The following is a 22,378-nucleotide window of genomic DNA, read 5'->3' on the forward strand; positions in this document are numbered from 1 at the left end:
AACAAACCTGTGAATAGCATTAAATAGGGCACATAACTTTGAGACAGGGCCATCACTTAAAATCTGAGTGTTTACAGTGCTCACGTTGTCAGTAAAACACGCGTTCATGCAGTAAGTCATGTTATACGCATTTTAGGGAAATGATTGACAGCATAACACACAGGAGGATTTGAAAATGTACTTCTTGGGTGACTGAGTTTTTAGCTAGTGGACTATATGCAGGTCTAGTAGTTCATTTATATTGTTGATACCTATCTGCACAAGGTGAGTACATGGGCATTAATGAATCCTTCAAAGATTTTTTTTTTCAAGAAGGAATTACAGCATGTTCAATATTTTATTAAAAGACAAGTCATACCACAAATGAATCCATGATTAGCAGCACAAATGGATAAAAACGTAACAGACAGGTCAGCCCTTAATGGAGATGTTCGAGACCTGACACTCCCCCCCCCCCCCCCAAAAAAAAAACTGCACTTAGTAAGCCTACACACTACAAAAATATTACAGCAGAAACGGTATGGTAAAAGAAGACACCCTGTGTAAGGACGGAGGAATAATGATGTTCAGCATCTATGGAGGGAAAGAGCCTACAGGCCCAAGCTCTGAATGGCTGGATGTGGATGAGTGAGGAAATGTCAGACATCAGTTGAGAGAAACAAAATATGAGAGCTCATGAAACACGATACAGAGAGGCAACGGTGAAGGCAGTGTGAATTAAAGTCCTTTAAGGTAAATTCAGTCTCTTCGAGTTTTTGGTGGCATGTGTTAAATATATAATTAACAGTGGTAGCTGATTTAACTGCAGTCCTTCCAATACAGCCCTGATATCCATGCAAATGGTCTGAAAAGAAGCATATTAGCCTCAAACAACTCTTATGTATGCAGGTCAGATATACAACAGGCCGTTCTCCTAAACTAAGTGGAACTAACCTAAATGTGTGAAATGCGGGTGAAACACATTTCAGATCAGAGGGACCGCAAGGAGCAGGGGACACGTGGGGGAGTCCAGCAAGCGAGCGGGCAATAAAAAAACAAAACTACCTGCTGCCTCCTTGTTCCACCGTTCCAGCGGCCTCTGGTCTTCTTCTTCCCTCCCCACCCAAACATGACACTTCTTTCATGCTGTGCGCTGGGATTGGCCTGAGTGGGCAGAAATGCCACTCAGGGAGGGAGTGGGACATTGCGCTTGGTCTCCACCCGGCTGTGCAACACATCCGGGTGGAGAGTTCTAAGTGTGCATGTTAATTTGGCCGGCCTATAACCGCCGGACAAACTGACATGTACACCCCAAAAGGCACCACCACTCCTCCTCCGCTTGTTGACGTGGAGGATGCTGGCGCCGCCCCACCCTACGAAAGCAGAAAAATTAAGGGAAAAAAAAAAAAACTTTTATTAACCCTTTATTTTTCTGCTTTTAGCAGCGAGCGATGCTCCTCCACCATAGCAGTGAGGCCGCCCCTGCTAAAGCTGGTTTCTAGCAATGTATTTTACAGAAAGACATAGTGTTTGAAAATGTCCACCTACTGCAGTACTTGTGAATGAATAAAGTAAGCCCACATGTGCCAAAGACAGCAGTGCAACACTGAATTAAAAACTTTAGAAAGCTACTAAAAGGCTCAATGAAAAGTGAGCTGTAACAAAGGTGCCTTGAATAAAGGACTTTAAACATGGTGCTTCAGTTGACTGAGTCAAAGTCTGCCTGTACCTTCAATTAAAGACTTCTAATGGGTCACAGAATAAGATTTGTCATAATTGAGGCCATTTTGCCTTTGCGAAGCTCTAGCCTTAGTAAGCAATACGAGAATAGCTCAAATTGGTTCCCCTAGGTCAGATTCGCCTCCACCTTCTCCAACCCATTCATAAGTATTCTAGCACACACAATGGTTTCAACATTCAGTAAATAACTGATTGTGTGAAGTACAGAACTGTTGTCAGTCATTTAGCAATCTGAAGTAAAAGTTTTAACAATATTTTATATTGTCTTACCACAACGTAAATGATTTTTGCATGCTCCAGTTAAGACTTTTCAAATCCTCATGTAAGAGATGTAATTGCTTCATGCTTTTGAGGACAATGTCATAAAAGGCCTCCAGGAAAACTCGAAAAGATTAAAGTAAAAAAAGAATAATAAAACAGTCATCTGTTGCTGCAATGATCTGTATCTACCTCATTTTGCATCATCCCTAGCACCATCCTCTCTACAATATAATAGTAGCATGAAGATCTCCCATTGTTCATGGGTTTGAGATGAGTTAAATTTGTATCCACTATTGAAGTGTTTCAAACCAAGCTTGTGGAGCTTCTACTGTGCATGAAATTCGGTATGCATATCACGGTCCTCGTTGATTACAACCTTTGTACTGATTTGCAAGTGCAATATATAATCTTTAATAAGACTCTAATTTTGGTCATTGTTGTATCTCCAGTTTGTACTTCGCTTTCCTTTGTGTTAACTTCCCCTACCTGGTCCATATTTATACTACCAATGAGGCTTATGGCTTGATTGTGGCCTGGATTAGGTGTCAGTGTTGCACCCATAGTCGGGGCAGTTTTGGTTCTGGACATACTTGTATTTATGCCAAATATAAAATGAGTGAGTTTACATTTATGGGAAATATCTCGATTGAAGTTTATGAAGGGCTTCAGTTTGAAGGAGAGTCTTGGCATGCCTTGGAATATGCCATATTCCAAAGTTATGAAATGATATTGAAAGCAATCCAGAAGAATTTGTTTCGTGGTGTAGGAGCAGCATTTTGCAAGGATGTCTCATTAACTGGAATGTTTCTATCATGCAGGAGAAATTATTTGTCAAAAAAGCAACTGATGCTGCTAATAAACTCGAATTGTCATGAGAAATTTAAAATAGCTACAAAGGTTTCCAGAGAACCCATCTGCACCTTCGCTCCCTTAGTCTTACATACTTTAGAAATGTTCCCTTTATACTTCAAGGTAGGCCTTTTAACAACTATATTCTTTCACTTTTGTTTTACGGTCCACACGCTGACTGCAAATATTGTGGCCTGAACCTCATATCAGAAAGCATAACGTATCACACACCTACTATGAGTCAGACACCGCTATCAGCGATAGTATACAGAGCATTTTAAAATGTTATTTGCTAAATATTAAATCCTTATCTAAATACAAATTAGAATTATACCATAATAGATACTTACGAACCTTATGTGTTGTTTCTCACAGAAACCTGGCTTATTCAAGCCTCTGTGGCCATTCTCCCAAATGATTGCATTATCCAACAGGATAACGTACACTAAACGGGAGGAGATATTGTTTTTAATCATCCTTGAACACTCCTGTACTATGGAACAATGCTCTATTACTTCCGACTCAGGGCTGTTTTTTTCCCCCTCAAACCAAAAGTGAATAACTCCTTCTAGGGTACCATGATCTATCATCCACCTAGCCCCAGAAATGGTTTTAGCAACTCCTTTTATGCTTTCCTTCCTCCACTTATCCTAAAATCTGCTAGTTTCACCTTACTTGGAGATTAACTGCCACTTGGAGAACAGTGATGATTAGGGTACCACCCATTTTAATCAACTCTCTCTCAGCACAAGGGTTCAAACAGATCATTAAGCACACCACTCACAAGGTGGGTCATATGCTTAGTACCATTTTCACCAACCTTGAGACTATTTTAGCAAAAAAGCATTTGCCTCTCACAGTCTATTCATTTTGTGATTCTTCTTTTAATTACTATCCCTGCAGCACAACCTGCTACCAAGCAGTCTAAAACACAGATTACCTCCAGACCATGGAATAGAAATAATGAAGCTAACTTTGAGGCTGCAAAAGCAGATTCTGCCTTATTGATTCTTAGAACATTAATTAGGCCTCGGATAATTTAAAACAAATAGGCAATCTCTGCACTTGATAAGGTGGCCCTTGCCAGGAATAAACCCACCACCCAATACAGAGGCAACCTAAGGGAATTAAAACAACTCTGCAGAACTAAGGAAAGGACATGAAGTAAACATTACCTAGAATCATAAAAGATTACGCTACAAAAATACCTTGGCAGAATATAAAACTATAAGTAGAAAAAGCTAAACCTTCCCATTACATATTCTTAAAAACCAATGCACACGATCCCACTAAGGATTTTTTTATATTATTGCCCAGTTTAGCAATTCCCAAGTAGGCAAAACCACTATCACACCACTCAAGTCCTTACGTCACAATTTAGCCACATTTGTTAGAGAGAATATTGAGACCATCTACAAGAATTGTTTCCTAATAATATTAATATTGAGCAAATTCATTCCTTATCTTTGGATACCACTGCTCACTTCACTCTTGAGGAAATGTCTTCACTTTCTGTGACCCAAATCACTGAGATCATTCAGCCTATCAAATCTGGGTCGCAACTAGATCCATTCATTCTCTTAAACTCTTACACTAGCCTGAACATAATTTGTCCTGAACTCAGCAAGATCTGCAGTCTTTCTCCTACTTTAGCCACGGTTTCATCAAACTGGAAAAAGCCATTAATCATTCCAGGCACAAACAGCAGATCCTTCCAGCATGTCTAACTACAAAGCTATTTATTTCTTTACTTCCTTTTTCGTCCAAGGTGAATGACCTGATTATCTGAAGATAATTCTTTGCTTGACCCATCTCGATCGGGTTTCAGACCAGTTCATGGGACACATTCAGCTCTTCTTGTTATGGCTGATTATCTCCGAATTATCCTGGATAAGGGTAGTTCTGATAGCCTCATCCTTTTAGACCTTGAAGTGGCATTTGATACCCTGTACAATCCGATTCTCTTATCCAGGCTTTCTAAATTTGGAGTTAAGGAATCTGCCCTTAAAAGTCTACACTCTTTTCTGTCAGGCAGGCAAAAATCTGTCTCTAGTCCTCCCTTTATTTATGAGCCATTAATCTTGAGCTGTGGGGTCCCTTAAGGACCCTTGTCAAACCCCACCCTATTTATTATTTGTATTTCAGCACAAGAAAGTCTTAATTTTCCGAAATGTTCTTCAATTGGAAACCGCCTTAACCAGCTCCACTGGGTCCAAGTTCATAAAAAATTATCTTTAATAGCAATGTGTTTCACACAAGGGTGTGAACAACACTAGTCTCCTATAGATCAGGAGCACATTTTCTAAATATTCTTCCTCGCTAAATCTGATTGAGCTCTTCAAGCCTTCTGAAAGTTGCTAGCATTAGGAATAGCAGATTAGGAGGCAGATCATTTTCAAACTTAGCTGCCAAAACATTCAGGATAAAGCTGAAAATCCAAGCTTCAGTGACTCCTAATCTCCCAGTCCCTTAAAGGATGTAGGAGACTCTGAGCAAGTGGATGCTTGATTAAGCAGAAATCACGCTATACAAGTCAAATACTCACTCATTCATGACTCTGCTCCATGACAGATGCAACTCTATGGACCCGGATAATTCCACTGTACATACAACTTAACTAAAATCACATCATCTTGCACATCTGGTTACTGTATGCTGTCAAATGGTCAGGAGGATGACAGAACAGAAAGGTGGTTCCCTCCTACAACACCGGACACATATCCTGATGCGTGCTGCCCAACCAATGCCAGCAGAAGATGAGGACAGAATTCTGAATTTACCAAACATTTCTAGCACACTCCGACAGCCAGCTCTATGCACTTGTGAACCAAAGGACACAAAGGAGATGTGGGACGTGACCACCCTGGCCTCAAATTAGAACTGTTGCATGCCTTGCATAATGGTCTTCTGGCAAGCTGTGGGTACCAACTGAAGTTCTAGGATGATGAGCACACACAGCACAACTTTTTGCAAGGAGCCACAAATCATCCTGATACAGGGCAGCAACCATTTCTTAAAACTCCAAAACAACAATACTAGACTGTGGTTGATTCTTGCTCAATGTGGGGAGCTCACACCACATTTCCTGCAAGACCAGGTGATATATTAAGTGTGGTCAACAGAGAGAAAGCAAAGAAGGAGCTGTCTGCAGATGAACTCCGTGTGAGGGTATTCATGTCTCAAGGCTACCAAACTCTGACATAATACAGTAGTGTTCTCTGCATTGCTAAATGTTTGTAACTTGATCACCGAATGGAAAATTGTTCTTATATTAAAACTGGCATCTAGAGTGCTCTGTTGTCCCTGGGGGTTTAGTCTATGTTATATAAAACTGCAAATAAATAAAAATAAATATCATATTTCTCATAGTTCTTTCTTTGTTACTGCAAACACAGACATATCTACTTCTCAATGTCCAATACTATTATATCCTCTATAGCTGTTACAACACTGTTCATATAACTGTTTTTGCATGATTTCACACTTAGGGCCACATGTATCAAACCGTTTTACCCATTCTGTGTCTATGGGGAAATGTGTTCGTACATATGGCCCTTAACCCCTTCTGTGCCGCAGACGTAGTGGTTACGTCCTGCGGCACAGTGCTGCTGTGCAGAGGACGTAACCACTACGTCCTCGGCACACAGCCCAGAGGGAGCGCTCTCGCTCCCTCTGTGTGCTTCCCCCCACCCCCCCAAAGTCAGGGATGGAAGGGGAAGCCCTTCCCCTTCCACCCCCGACCCCCCCACCCCCCCATAATGACGTCAGCGCGCGATCGCGCGCTGACTTCATTATGGGGATTTCGCCGCACAGGAAGCCATTTGCTTCCTGTGCGGCGAACGGAGTAGAGGTGAGTTCCTCTTCCCGGTGGGTGGGGGGTTTGGGCTAAAGAGGCACCGGGGGAAAGGAAAGGCTTTTCCTTTCCCCCGGTGTCTCTTTGAGCATTCCTGCTGCCCGATCGCATTGCGATCGGGCAGCAGGAATGCCCACTAGACACCAGGGATTTGTTTTTTTTGTTTTTCTTCACTGTTTCTTGTTTGCGGGGAGCGGCCCCTTGGGCAAGGGTCGCTCCCCTTGTGGGGGCAATTAGTTACGGCCATTTCTGCCCCCCTTGGGGGCAGATTGGCCTACTTTTTAGGCGGATCTGCCCCCAAGGGGGGCAGAAACCACTAGAACGCCAAGGATGTTTTTTTATGTGTTTATTTTTGTGGGGGGGCGTCCCCTTGGGCACGGGGCGCCCCCCCAAGGGGGGCATTGACCTGTTGGCCATTTCTGCCCCCCCTGGGGGCAGATGGGCCTATTTTTCTAGACCCACCTGCCCCCAAGGGGGGCAGAAGCCACGTAGACACCAGGGATAGTGTGTGTGTGTGTGTGTGTGTGTTAGTGGATGGGGGGGGGGGATTGGGCAAGGGTCGCCCCCCACTTTGGGGGCACATGTACCCAGGCCATTTCTGCACCCCTTGGAGACAGATCAGCCTATTATTTTTAGGCTGATCTGCCCCCAAGGGGGGCAGAAACCACTAGAACGCCAGGGATTTTTTTAAATTTGTTTATTTTTGTGGGGGGCGTCCCCTTGGTCACGGGGCGCCCCCCCAAGGGGGGCATTGACCTGTTGGCCATTTCTACACCCCCTGGGGGCAGATGGGCCTATTTTCTTAGGCCCACCTGCCCCCAAGGGGGCAGAAGACACTTAGGCACCAGGGATAGTGTTGTGTGTGTTTTTTTTGTTTTTTTTTGTTTGAGGGCTGTCCCCTTTGGCAAGGGTCGCTCTCCATGGGGACACAGTACTAAAGGTATTTTTTGGCTTCCTTGGGGCAGACAGGCCTATTTTTTTAGTAGGCCCATCTGCCCCTATGGCAGAATCCACTTAGGCACCAATTTCTAAAATGTTTGATGGTGGGGTGTTTGTCAACTGAAGAAGTCTTTGCATTTGTGATAAAAAATGTTTTCCTCCTTTTTGTTCTAGTTCAAAGCTTTTGCTTTATTTGCTGTGGCTCCTTGCGGTTTTGGCGGTGGTTGACCTGCAGTTTGCACAGTTGCATGTTTTAGGTAAGTAAAAACAATTTACTCCAAAGGAGTATTGTTGCCATGCATGAATGACATGTTTGTAGGGGGTGTACTAAATGCAGGATTGTGTGTGAAATTGTCCTTAGGTTTGTGCACAATTATATTTGTTTTGTCTTATTTCTAATTTGCCTTTCTTTCTTTCTTTTTAGTGGGATATCATTGGTGATTGCTGTGTAGTTGCTGGTGAATCAAGCTTTTTCAGGCAAGTGAGCGGTATAGTTTTTGAGTTTGTAACTCTTACTAACAAAGCTACACTTTGTTACTTCTCTTACACAGTGCTGGTTGTTGGTGGTGAATTTGTCCAGTTAATTTTAGCAGGAGAGATCATGGCTAGCCGCAGGATGACCGCTCAGCAGGTGGTTGGTATGCTTTTTGAGTCACAGTCTGATCATGACTATGAGACGGACTCTGCATCTGAGGCAGAGGAGGAAGTCAGAGATTCTGGCAGTGATGTTTCTGTTGGAGGGGAATCTTCTGATGATGAAGCCACACTCAGTGCAGATGAAGGTTCTGTTTTAGAGGAGGACATTGATGTGCCAATAGTGCAGCAACCTGGGGCTGAAAGGTTTCCCGTTAGAAGACCTGATGTCTGGGTTGCCCCAAACATGGAGCAGCCAGAGTTGCCTGCCTTTACTGGTCTCCCGGGGTGTAACGCCAATACAGAGAACTTTATGCCTATCAATTTCTTTGAGTTATTCATAGATGATGTGTTTTTGGAAGAGATTGTTGAGCAGACTAATTTGTATGCGGAGCAGCATTTGAGGGACAACGCTGCTAGACTTAGGCCACACTCTAGAGCTGCCCAGTGGATTCCCACAAATTTGGAGGAGATAAAAAAGTTTTTGGGTTTGACTTTTTTGATGGGGTTGATAAGGAAGCCGTCACTGGCTTCTTATTGGTCTACTAGTCCCTTGATGGCAACAGCTATATTTCCAGCTACCATGAGTCGTAATCGGTATTTGCTTCTTCTTAGGATGCTGCATTTTGTTGACAATGCATTAGCCTTGCCACGAGATCACCCAGATTCTGACCGTCTTTTTAAGATTAGGCCTGTCCTTGATCATTTTGTAGATCGGTTTTCGGAGGTCTATGTTCCAGGCAAAGAGTTAAGTGTGGATGAGTCTTTGGTCCTCTTCAAGGGTCGTTTGGTTTTTAGGCAGTACATTCCTAGCAAAAGGGCACGATATGGAATTAAATTGTATATGCTGTCTGAAAGTAGGACAGGATATGTGTATAGTTTCCGTGTGTACACTGGTAGGGATTCCAATATTGACCCCCCTGGTTGTCCTCCCACTTTTGGAGTTACTGAGAAAATTGTGTGGGATCTTGGTAGACGACTGTTCAACAAAGGTCACCATTTGTATGTAGATAACTTCTACACTGGTGTGCAGTTGTTCAAGGAATTGTTTAGAGTGGACACAGTTGCTTGTGGCACAATCCGTTCTAACCGGAAAGGCTATCCAAGGGAGCTTGTCTGTAAAAAACTTGAGAGGGGACAGTGCTGTGCCTTGCGGAACGAGGAGCTGCTAGCTTTGAAATTTTCAGACAAGAGGGATGTCTACATGCTAAGTACCATCCATGATGAGAGTACTTCCCCTGTGACTGTTTGGGGCCAGGTTGCTGAAGTGCGCAAACCTGTGTGCATTTTAGATTATAATAAGCACATGGGAGGTGTAGATAGAGTTGACCAGAGGTTGGAACCTTATACTGCTATTCGTAAGTCTTATGTTTGGTATAAGAAGTTAGCACTTCACCTCTTCCACTTAGCAACCTTCAATGCTTTTATTGTGTTTAGGGATAGGTCTCCAGACTCAAAGATGACATTTGTGAAATTTCAGGAGTCAGTGATAGAGAGCCTTATTGTGGTGGAACAGGCCAGAGTTCCTAGAGAAGCAGTGGTGGAGGATGTGGCTAGATTGAAAGATCGCCACTTTGCTGAGCACATTCCTCCCACACCCAAAAAAGACTTTCCAGCTAAGAAATGTAGAGTGTGTTTTCGAAGAGGTATCCGGAGGGAGTCTCGAATGTACTGCCCAGATTGTCCTTCAAAGCCTGGGCTGTGTGTCGGTGCTTGTTTTAAGAATTACCACACCCAGAAGAATTTCTGGGAACAACCATGAGTGTAAACTCATGTCTGTTTTGTATTTTCATGTGTTTAGTTTCATGGTTAGCATTTCTGTCATGTTCTTAGTTAGAGCTTTTGTGTTTGTTGTTTTGTAATTCTTTCTACTTAGTTAGGGGTTCCTCTGTTTAAAAAAAAAAAAAAAAATATGATGCCATTGTGTGTGGAGTGGGGCTTGGCTGAGACTGTACATATTGACTTGATGTTGGCTACTGCAACACACTGCCAGCCAAACACCAGTCCACACACTCCCATCAGCTGGTGTGACTGTTGTATCAGGCATGTGGGCGTATGTAAGTGATGGGCCCTTGAGTGGCGCTGTCTGTCGATGTGAGTGTTGTAATGTGCTGGGCCCGTGGCTGGCGGTGTGAATGGCCTTGTGTGTGTCATGTATGAAAGTTGTGTGAATGGACTGTAAAGCGGTTGGTGCCTTGTCGCGGCTTTACAGCTCACGAGCTGTGAGTCATTGGTTCAGTTTTTTGCCTTTCAGTTACTAACAGTGCTTTTCATTTTTGTGAAAGCTCTTGTTAGTAAAATTTGATCCACTGAACCATCACTCACCCTCGTGCCAAATCCAACCAGTATGTGTGGTAAAAATGACCAAACCTGCTCCGCTGTAATCAGGCGTCGCAGCACACCTATGACACGCTAGGTGCCTCAGGTGGGACCCCGATGATGAAGCATGCCACCAACTTGGTTGGTGGGTGAGGGGTCTTTTTCACATAACCTAAGTGTGTTTCTTTTCAAAATGTTAGTGTTTGGCACATCACGGACGTATGTGGGCACATCAAAACGATATATTACAAAACTACCTGTGTTTGGGGGGGGAGAGGGCACCTATGTTTTTGGTCCTGTGTGCGGCCTTCATCTAGGGAAACCTACCAAACCCAGACATTTTTTAAAACTAGACACCCCAAGGAGTCCAGGGAGGTGTGGCTTGCGTGGATCCCCCAACATTTTCTTACCCAGACTCCTCTGTAAACCTCAAAATGTGCTTAAAAAAAGCATATTTTCCTGACTTTTCTTCGTACGATCACCACTCCAGCACAAAATTCCTACTCCCCAGTGTTCCCCTCAGTCTCCCAAATAAAATGACACCTCACGTATGTGGGTCCCCAAAGCAGAGTCAGTCTAAAGATGTATAAAAGAATATGTCCTTATAAACTCGCAGTACTATCCCCTGTATCTCTACAAGTTTTGGGCCTTATTCTGTTGGAGGCACCTGGCCCACCCACACAAGTGAGGTATCATTTTTATCGGGAGACTTGGGGGAACGCTGGGTGGAAGGAAATTTGTGGCTCCACTCAGATTCCAGAACTTTCTGTCACCGAAATGTGTGAAAAATTCGTTTTTTTAGCCAAAATTTGAGATTTGGAAAGGATTCTGGGTAACAGAACCTGGTCAGAGCCCCTCAAGTCACCCCATCTTGGATTCCCCTAGGTCTCTAGTTTTCAGAAATGCACAGGTTTGGTAGGTTTCCCTAGGTGCTGGCTGAGCTACAGGCCAAAAACTAACTACAGGTAGGCACTGTTTTCAATGAAAAAATGTGATGTGTCCACGCTGCGCTTTGGGGCGTTTCCTGTCGCGGGCGCTAGGCCTACCCACACAAGTGAGGTATCATTTTTATCGGGAGACGTGGGGGAACGCTGGGTGGAAGGAAATTTGTGGCTCCTCTCAGATTCCAGAACTTTCGGCCACAGAAACGTGAGGAACATGTGTTTTTTTAGCCACATTTTGAGCTTTGCAAAGGATTCTGGGTAACAGAACCTGGTCCGAGCCCCGCCAGTCACCCCTCCTTGGATTCCCCTAGGTCTCTAGTTTTCAGAAATGTACAGGTTTGGTAGGTTTCCCTAGGTGCCGGCTGAGCTAGAGGCCAAAATCTACAGGTAGTCACTTCGCAAAAAACACCTCTGTTTTCTTCCAAAATTTTGGTGGTGTCCACGTTGCGCTTTGGGGTGTTTCCTGTCGCGGGCGCTAGGCCTACCCACGCAAGTGAGGTATCATTTTTATCGGGAGACTTGGGGGAACGCTGGGTGGAAGGAAATTTGTGGCTCCTCCCAGATTCCAGTACTTTCTGCCACAGAAATGTGAGGAACATGTGTTTTTTTTAGCCAATTTTTGAGCTTTGCAAAGGATTCTGGGTAACAGAACCTGGTCCGAGCCCCGCCAGTCACCCCTCCTTGGATTCCCCTAGGTCTCTAGTTTTCAGAAATGTACAGGTTTGGTAGGTTTCCCTAGGTGCCGGCTGAGCTAGAGGCCAAAATCTACAGGTAGTCACTTCGCAAAAAACACCTCTGTTTTCTTCCAAAATTTTGGTGGTGTCCACGTTGCGCTTTGGGGCGTTTCCTGTCGCGGGCGCTAGGCCTACCCACGCAAGTGACGTATCATTTTTATCGGGAGACTTGGGGGAACGCTGGGTGCAAGGAAAATTGTGGCTCCTCCCAGATTCCAGAACTTTCTGCCACAGAAATGTGAGGAACATGTGTTTTTTTTAGCCAATTTTTGAGCTTTGCAAAGGATTCTGGGTAACAGAACCTGGTCCGAGCCCCGCCAGTCACCCCTCCTTGGATTCCCCTAGGTCTCTTGTTTTCAGAAATGTATAGGTTTGGTAGGTTTCCCTAGGTGCCGGCTGAGCTAGAGGCCAAAATCTACAGGTAGTCACTTCGCAAAAAACACCTCTGTTTTCTTCCAAAATTTTGGTGGTGTCCACGTTGCGCTTTGGGGCGTTTCCTGTCGCGGGCGCTAGGCCTACCCACGCAAGTGAGGTATCATTTTTATCGGGAGACTTGGGGGAACGCTGGGTGCAAGGAAATTTGTGGCTCCTCCCAGATTCCAGCACTTTCTGCCACAGAAATGTGAGGAACATGTGTTTTTTTTAGCCAATTTTTGAGCTTTACAAAGGATTCTGGGTAACAGAACCTGGTCCGAGCCCCGCCAGTCACCCCTCCTTGGATTCCCCTAGGTCTCTAGTTTTCAGAAATGTACAGGTTTGGTAGGTTTCCCTAGGTGCCGGCTGAGCTAGAGGCCAAAATCTACAGGTAGTCACTTCGCAAAAAACACCTCTGTTTTCTTCCAAAATTTTGGTGGTGTCCACGTTGCGCTTTGGGGCGTTTCCTGTCGCGGGCGCTAGGCCTACCCACGCAAGTGAGGTATCATTTTTATCGGGAGACTTGGGGGAACGCTGGGTGCAAGGAAATTTGTGGCTCCTCCCAGATTCCAGCACTTTCTGCCACAGAAATGTGAGGAACATGTGTTTTTTTTAGCCAATTTTTTAGCTTTACAAAGGATTCTGGGTAACAGAACCTGGTCCGAGCCCCGCCAGTCACCCCTCCTTGGATTCCCCTAGGTCTCTAGTTTTCAGAAATGCACAGGTTTGGTAGGTTTCCCTAGGTGGCGGCTGAGCTAGAGGCCAAAATCTACAGGTAGGCACTTTGCTAAAAACAGGTCTGTTTTCTGTGATGTGTCCACGTTGCGCTTTGGGGCGTTTCCGGTCGCGGGCGCTAGGCCTACCCACAGAAGTGAGGTATCATTTTTATCGGGAGACGTGGGGGAACGCTGGGTGGAAGGAAATTTGTGGCTCCTCTCAGATTCCAGAACTTTCTGCCACAGAAATTTGAGGAACATGTGTTTTTTTAGCCAAATTTTGAGGTTTGCAAAGGATTCTGGGTAACAGAACCTGGTCCGAGCCACACAAATCACCCCATCTTGGATTCCCCTAGGTCTCTAGTTTTCAGAAATGCACAGGTTTGGTAGGTTTCCCTAGGTGGCGGCTGAGCTAGAGGCCAAAATCTACAGGTAGGCACTTTGCTAAAAACAGGTCTGTTTTCTGTGATGTGTCCACGTTGCGCTTTGGGGCGTTTCCGGTCGCGGGCGCTAGGCCTACCCACACAAGTGAGGTATCATTTTTATCGGGAGACTTGGGGGAACATAGAATAGCAAAACAAGTGTTATTGCCCCTTGTCTTTCTCTACATTTTTCCCTTCCAAATGTAAGACAGTGTGTAAAAAAGACGTCTATTTGAGAAATGCCCTGTAATTCACATGCTAGTATGGGCACCCCGGAATTCAGAGATGTGCAAATAACCACTGCTTCTCAACACCTTATCTTGTGCCCATTTTGGAAATACAAAGGTTTTCTTGATAGCTATTTTTTACTCTTTATATTTCAGCAAATGAATTGCTGTATACCCGGCATAGAATGAAAACCCACTGCAGGGTGCAGGTCATTTATTGGCTCTGGGTACCTAGAGTTCTTGATGAACCTACAAGCCCTATATATCCCCGCAGCCAGAAGAGTCCAGCAGACGTAACGGTATATTGCTTTCGAAAATCTGACATTGCAGGAAAAAGTTACAGAGTAAAACTTTGAGAAAAATTGATGTTTTTTTCACCTCAATTTCAATATTTTTCTTTTTCAGTTGTTATTTTCTGTAGGAAACCCTTGTAGGATCTACACAAATTACCCCTTGCTGAATTCAGAATTTTGTCTACTTTTCAGAAATGTTGCGGTTTATGGGATCCAGCGTTGGTTTCATGCCCATTTCTGTCACTGACTGGAAGGAGGCTGAAAGCACAAAAAATCGTAAAAATGGGGTATGTCCCAGTAAAATGCCAAAATTGGGTTGAAAAATTGGGTTTTCTGATTCAAGTCTGCCTGTTCCTGAAAGCTGGGAAGCTGGTGATTTTATCACTGCAAACCCTTTGTTGATGCCCTTTTCAGGGAAAAAACCACAAGCCTTCTTCTGCAGCCCATTTTTCCAATTTTTTTTAAAAAAATGAAATTTTCACTGTTTTTTGGCTAATTTCTTGGCCTCCTTCTGGGGAACCCACAAAGTCTGGGTACCTCTAGAATCCCTAGGATGTTGGAAAAAAAGGACGCAAATTTGGCGTGGGTAGCTTACGTGAACAAAAAGTTATGAGGGCCTAAGCGCGAACTGCTCCAAATAGCCAAAAAAAGGCTCGGCACAGGAGGGGGAAAAGGCCTGGCAGCGAAGGGGTTAATACCCTTCGGATACTGCATGAAATCTGGTTCTCACTAAACAAAAAATAAAAAAATAATTTATTTTGTTCATTACAAAACCGAATATGTGCTTATTTGTATTGCTCCCATATGTTTGCCCTAGTCACATTTACACATTAAAGCCTACTGCAATTTAGGTAATACAATCATATATGTTCATGTTTTTAGTGATGAAATGACGCCAATGTATGCGTTCACAACTGTAAATGGAAAGCCAGAAATTCAGTAACTCAAATAGCTTATTGTTCTGTATATTTTGAAACGGTACTCATGATGTTATGTTATATAGCTTTGTGGAACACACTATCACATGAGAAAGTATCCTGGTGCTGAATAGGTGGGAGTCTAGACTGGGATCTTGAACTTGATCTGGGCACTGGGCGGCTTGTCTGTGAGGGAGACAATGAGCTGTGTGTTGTTGGTGTAGGAGAGGGCATTGATGTCATGAGAGCAGATGATGCTGGCTAGAAAGATCATGTATAAAGAGGATTGGGCACAGGGAGAATTCTTGCTTAAATCCGCAGAGGAGGTCACAGCCATTCGAGGTGTATTTTGCCAGGCTAACTGACTGGCTCCTTCCAGCCAGGAAGGAGGAGATCCATCAGAGTGTGTGTCCTTGGATTCTAATGCCATGTAGGAATTGAATGAGGATGGAGTGGGAGACTGTGTCAAATGCTGCAGAAAGGTCCAGGAGGATGAGGGGAGCAGTGTCTTCTCATTCCAGACTCATGTGGAGGTCACCTGTGGTGAATGAGAACAGCTTCTGTGCTGTGGTTGAGTCTGAAACCAGACAGTAGTGTTGAGAAGTTGGTGGTTGTGGAAGCATTCAGTTGTGGAGAAAGGTAGCATGAAGATGGATCAGTAGTTGGCAGGCGTTAAAGGGTCCACATAGGCTTTCATCAGCAATGGGAGGACAGTTCCAGGTTTCCAACCATCTGGGAAGGTCGCGGAAGAAGTGAAGGCATTTACAATGGAAGTGAGCATGGCACAGATGGGTTGCAGTCCTCTGGAGTAGGCATGGTGGGAGTAGAGGTCCGATGGGGACCCTGAGTGGATGGTGGCGGTAGTTTCTCCTGAGGTGATGACAGGCCATGTGGTTATCATTGGTTCATTGGATAAGATCGGGAGGCATTTAGTGAGGTCTGAGTGGTCCGGTTATGGTTGAAGTTGCTGTAAATGACAGGTTCTTTATTGCTGAAGAATCGAGATTGTTGCAGAGGTCCTGTGAAGGAATGATCCAGTTGGAGGCAGTTGATGGTGAGATTAAATCCTTCACAACTGCAATGATTGTTTTCCTTCTATTGGTGCTGGCATCAATGACGTTTGCTAGAATGGCGCATTTGGTGGTCCGGACCATTTTGTGGTAATGTCTCAAGACGGATTTGAATGTGCTTCTGCCTGCCTTGTCCTGGCTCGCTCTCCATTTGTGCTCCCGTTACTTGCAGCAGAGTTTCATCAGTCTGAGCTGCTCCATGTACCAACTGGCATGTGGACTAGATCTTGTTGTACTGTTGTGTTTGAGAGAGGCCAGGGAGTCAACGCAGGAAGTGATCCAATTGTTGAAATTCTTGATGGCTTTGGTCAGAGGGTGTTGAGAACAGTATTCCATTCCATGACAGTGATGCTGCTCCAATTTCGGGAGGCTGGTCTGGCAGTAGTGTGTTTGTTGGACTGGGCTGCTGACCTTGATGAGGGCATGTTCTGACTGGTCGGTGGCATAGGATCTTCGACTCCGATATTGTCAAAGGTAGTGAAAATGGTGTACAAGAGGTGTCTGGCAAAGTGGGTAAGACCCTTTACTCGTTGTTTGAAGTTAAGGTCTTCAATGAGTGTTTTTGAACTGGGGTCGGTGTGATCTTTAAGGTGGAAGTTCAGCTCTCCAAGTAGGATGCAATTGCTAGTGCCGAGGGAACATTCTGTGAAGTCTGATGGTGCTGATAAAGTAGGTGAGTGGTCCAGGTGGTCAGATGATGATGGAGAGACAGCCACTAACGAGCGTAATGAGTAATTTGATTTGAAGCGGGAAAGCGGACACCCAATAGATAGAGGACTTCAAGAAAGCAAAAAAAAAAAAAACTGTAGAACACTTATTGTATTCCATTAGAGCTAAAGAAGAGTGAGGCATGGTTTGACAGGAGTGGAAGGTGGCCGTGTAACCAGGCAGCTCCTCACCCCGAGACACCCACTGCAAACCCGTCCTTGATACCAGCCACTGCCAAAGCAAAAGATAAGAATTTAATCGATAGAAGACTGCAGTACAACCAGGAGAGACGCGTGGCTGGGCCTTGTGACGGAGCAAGGTAGCTGGGAGTACATACAAATCACAAAATGCAGCTGTGCAGTTTGCAAGTTACCAAGCAGTCAGAAGGTACAGTGATGCTTTTAATAACCAAACTGATCAATATTACACAAGAAGCAGAGCGCACACACACAAGGTGAGCTTATGAGCAATCTAACTAACCAATTCTCATACGGCCACTTGGCATGATAACATTAACCCGCGGTCTAAATGAGACACAAAAGGAGATACAAACCCTACGTCAAATCTCAGCTGCATTATACAATATTATCAAAAGTGGCTCATAAACAAATGCAGACAACATACACTTGGATATTTCACTCACCCAGGATGGAGTTTGAAAATGTTGAGTTATGCATATACTTTTGCACACATTAGGGTTATGAAAATCAAAAACCAACACCTCACAATCAATGATTACGTGAGTTTAGAAATTCACAGAAGCACACATTCCGACTGAGTGCATTACGAGTTTGAACTTAAATGTAACAAGCACATGCGCCGTAGTAATTTTAAGTTAAGAAGTAGCAGTCTAAAGGTCAGAAAGCTTGTGATCCGTACGGAGGGAGTACAAATTATCCTTATACAAGGACACAAATATTCAAACTGCCTAAAATACATTGCCCAAGAGTGGCGCACACGCTGTGTGCACAAGTTGTACTATATCTTGGTACCAAGCTACATTTTTTCTCCAAGTAGCTCAAGCGGAGCTGGTAACAAGCACTCACAATAAGAGACAATAATAACGAAATAAGAAACCACAGTAGTGGTGTGCCTCGCTAAGGTGCAGAATAAGGTACTGTGGCAGCACTGATTTGCAAACTGTTAACAGTGTGTTCAGGCTAACGCAGTCCGATTATCTTGTTAACTCCTCAGCATTATGTAGTAAACCAAGCAAAAGTTAGAACGTTCAACTTCTATGTAAAAGCATTGATTACTAGATTGCTCTCACATTACATCACACACATCCCGCTCAGGGCAAAGTTTTTCCACCTACTACAAACCGGCAGCATGATGGACAAGGAGCATAAACAAACTTGTAATGCACAAAAGCCGATCAACCCTACTCAAGCTCACCAGTTAAAAATCAAGTGGACCTTAATAGCACTATGGAAGTTCTTCTTTAAAAAACTGTCATATACTAGACATTGCGCAGAGCACCAACAATAACTCTGACCACAGGCAATTCGAAATACCTGGAACAAGGAAGCAAATCAAAGATTACTGAAAGGATCACCACAGCAGAAAACAGAATACGCAAAACCAAACAGGCAGAAAGAAAGACCAAAAAAGAACTTTTCCTTATCAAGTTTAACTCTACTAACACTCAAAGAAGGAGCTGAACCTGTTTAAAGGAATAGAGGGTGGAATCTGTGGATATCTAGTCTGCTGGTAGGAGTTGAGGAGCAAACAGTGAATTGAGTTACATTTCTAGAAGAATGGGATACTGAAAGTGATTGGTTTGAAATTTGATAAAGATTTTTAAATAGATAATGCCCATAGGGTTCCATCCTTCAAACCTCCCTTGTCCCCAAAAATTACATCTCCTTGACAAATGGCATGCAAGCCACTGAGACACATTCACAAAGAGAACATTTTGGAACATATGGACCACCCAAAAAAACACTACGTGGACAGGCAAGATAATTAATATTGCTCAAGAACTTCGTAGACATATGGTAACTACGAGGAAAGGGTTACTAGCTTGGAGACCAAAATTGCACAATATGAGTATTCCATTCTCCTTCGCAGGCCCTGCAATATTCAATAAAACGTTTAGAAGCAAAGCCCACATTTTTTGTGACTATAACAGTTTAACATCCGTTCTGGACATTTCTGAATCTGATAGGGACATATCTGTGCCAAAAGTACATCAAACTTAGTAGTTATGAATGGAACGGATACACGTGCAGGAGGCTTGAAACAAGTGCATATCTGTATTGTATGAATACCAGCCTAATGTGCCTCCACCAACTAAAGTGGATCCCCCCCCTTTTACTTAAAACACATAAATTAATACGATCCTACATGAGACTGATCTACTGACATAGCACATAATCCGAGCAGGCACACATGGCTTGCAAAAAATACACAATTTTGAAATCATTAACATTGTTAAACCACACACCAAGCCTACATAACATCTAGTCCAGAAGCATGTCTGGACTAGATTCTAAACATCACGACTAATATTGCATTTAAGATCCCCAACTAACACTTAGGCCACACATCCTAATAACGTAGTAATAGCAAGGTCCACACTAGTGTTTTAACATGATTCTACTGACCCGGTCCTTACTCCAGTAGTTCAGTGATAAAGAAAGAGCATAGCATAACTCTAGCATGTTTCTCTGTTCTTGAACAAAGGTCCTCTATATGTTCACACGAATAGGATATGTATTAAGATTTGATGAGAAATTGGTTTCTGGTTATTCATCAATGTTTTGAGTCATATTCTAACAATAGGTAATCAATGCACTTTCAACCTGGAGATACTTAATAGTCATAACTTTATAATTGTCCAATAATTATGTAATACTTCAGAACAGTTCTAGTGCTTTGAGTGTACTGTTCCTCACATTCCTCTTCTCCCTGTGTTCTAACAGGCTCTATGCCTGGAAGGGGGGCACTGGGAGTGTCATGGGTTAGAGGATCAATACTCTTATGTTTTTTTTGTTCCTTAGTTCCTTATTTCCTTCTCTACCTAAGCTGTCCTTTTTACTAGCACACAACACAGCTGAAAATATGTTATTTCAACCTTGTAATATGCCACTACCCATCTATACAAAGCGTAGTATACAAGTGGCATGTAATCTCAAATCCCTAAAACACCACAATCCTAGTCCTTAATCATGTTAGGACCAGACTGTTCACCTTTCAGCATTGAAACTTACCCTTAAGTAGAACCAAACTATGCAGATGATTAATATCCTCTCTGTAATGTTAAGGGGATTAACCACCCAGTTAAGAGGAGGAAAGCAATAGACTACTTATATAAATAAAAAATTGACCTGATTTTTCTTCAAGAATCCAGGATTGTTGTGAAAGAAGCAATGACTATTAGGGGTGTCTGGATTAAAGACTTTATATGCTCTCCAGCAGACAAAAAAAAGAAATGGTGTCCTTATGCGTATAGCCAACAAAGCAAAGACATCTATTATAGATGTCTGAACTGACAAAGAAGGCAGATGGACTATCTCAGAGCTCTCAAAAGACAGTGAAATATTTTTCACCTTGTACATTTATGCACCATATACATGTGAATCAAGATTTTGGAAAGAAATTGAAGATCTTTCCACCAATACCCCTTCTAGCTTACCAATGATATATTAGGCAGGGATTTCAACTTGCCTCTTGATATCCCTGTCGACAGATGGTCTAACTGCAAATGTCGCCCTGCTAAAGCTCATCAAAAAAACGTATAAACATGTGTAACAAACAAAATTTGAAAAATGCTTAGAGTCTCTGTCACCCTGACAAAAGAGACTAAACTTCTTACCCTTTCCCAAATATATCATAATAATAATTTTATTCAGACTTTAGATGAAACGAATATAGAACCAAGGAAGATATTGGACCATTCTGAAGTTACATTCAATGTGCTGGAATTCCCAACAACAAAAGCAAAATCACTATAATATGAACCAAAATATAACAGAAGACATGGCCCATACAGCTTCAATAAAGTTACTTAAAGACTATCTTAATGACAGGTCCGGAGAAGATCACAATCCCTGATTAAAATAGGATGAAAGCTACACCAACAGGGCATATGATAAGTCTTAAAGCAAAATTCAATAAAAAGCATAAAAGCAGACCTAAACAAACTGGAAGAGGAAATCCATATCTAAAAACAAACTATAGGAAAACCAGGAATGAAGGTCTACTAAATATCTTAAATAAAACAAGTATGAATATAACAAAATCCTAAGTGCTAGAGCCCATCAATCAGTCCTTCGTAATTCAGCATAATTTGATTTATTTAATGGAGGGAAACAAAGCACGGAAAATACTAGCAAGATATCTGAAATAAGAATAATAACAGTAACATTCTGGCTATTAAAGACATCTGACAAAACACACAAACCCTCGACAAATTCATGAAACCTTTAAAGAGTTTTACAAAGAATTGTATGGCAAACATGATCCAAACAAAGAAGGTAAATGCATGGATTATCAAACAAATTACAACTTATCACACTGTCCACACACACAAAAGAATGGCTATCTAAACCCATCACCAAGCTAAGTTTAAGAATTATCAATTAGCCTTTTTATTCAACCAAGGCACGCATTGGCTTACTTCTGAGTGCTATGATTTCCCTCCCATGGGTATCAGTTGAGAAATCTCTTTTAAATAATGTCTTTAATGTTAATACCCACCACTCTCAAAGTGAATCTCACACTCTGAAATAATTTGTCAACACTTAAGAGGCGATCTTGAAAACAGATAAACAATCCACAGTTAGACTACAAGACTTCAATAGGTGTTCACCAAGGCACAGTTACAAGTTCAAGATATGTGGCATAACCATAAGATGGGATTAATAGTGCAACAAAGGAATTCTGCTACTCAAGGATCTCGGTCTGAGTAACAATCCTTACTATCTTTGTTATACTCCAAAACACAAACAACCTGAGTAAAGCGGATTTCAACAAATTCTTAAAGTTTAAAATAGCGATTAAAAAAATGCACAAATAGAATACACCATGATCTTTTATTACTCTGTGCAAGAAAAAAGGATATGGAGTCTCTCAAATCTATTCTACGTTGAAATGGAAAAGCTCCACATTCTTAGTTAAGACACAACAGTAATGGATAAGAGAGTGGCCCACCAATCACCCTTCAGATGCACACGTAATTAACTGAGAAGATCTGGCCCTTCCTTCTGCACAAAAAATTACCCCTAATGTATTTCAGACTAAATGCTACATCCTTTCTAGAGCTTAGTAGACGTCCAACAGATTACACAGGGTGGGTAATTAAAGATGAAAACAAGTGTTAGAGTTGAAAAGCTAATATGGCCAACTTAAACCACGTG

General features: G+C 42.8%; 1 protein-coding gene across 1 annotated transcript in view; it reads right to left on the reverse strand.

Annotated features, from left to right (window-relative positions):
- Positions 1–22,378, reverse strand: part of PTAR1 (protein prenyltransferase alpha subunit repeat containing 1) — a 208,060-nt gene that overhangs the window by 125,409 nt on the left and 60,273 nt on the right. The gene's annotated exons all lie outside the window — the stretch shown is intronic.

Source organism: Pleurodeles waltl, chromosome 1_1, assembly GCF_031143425.1.
Source record: "Pleurodeles waltl isolate 20211129_DDA chromosome 1_1, aPleWal1.hap1.20221129, whole genome shotgun sequence".
NCBI classification, from domain to species: Eukaryota; Metazoa; Chordata; class Amphibia; order Caudata; family Salamandridae; genus Pleurodeles; species Pleurodeles waltl.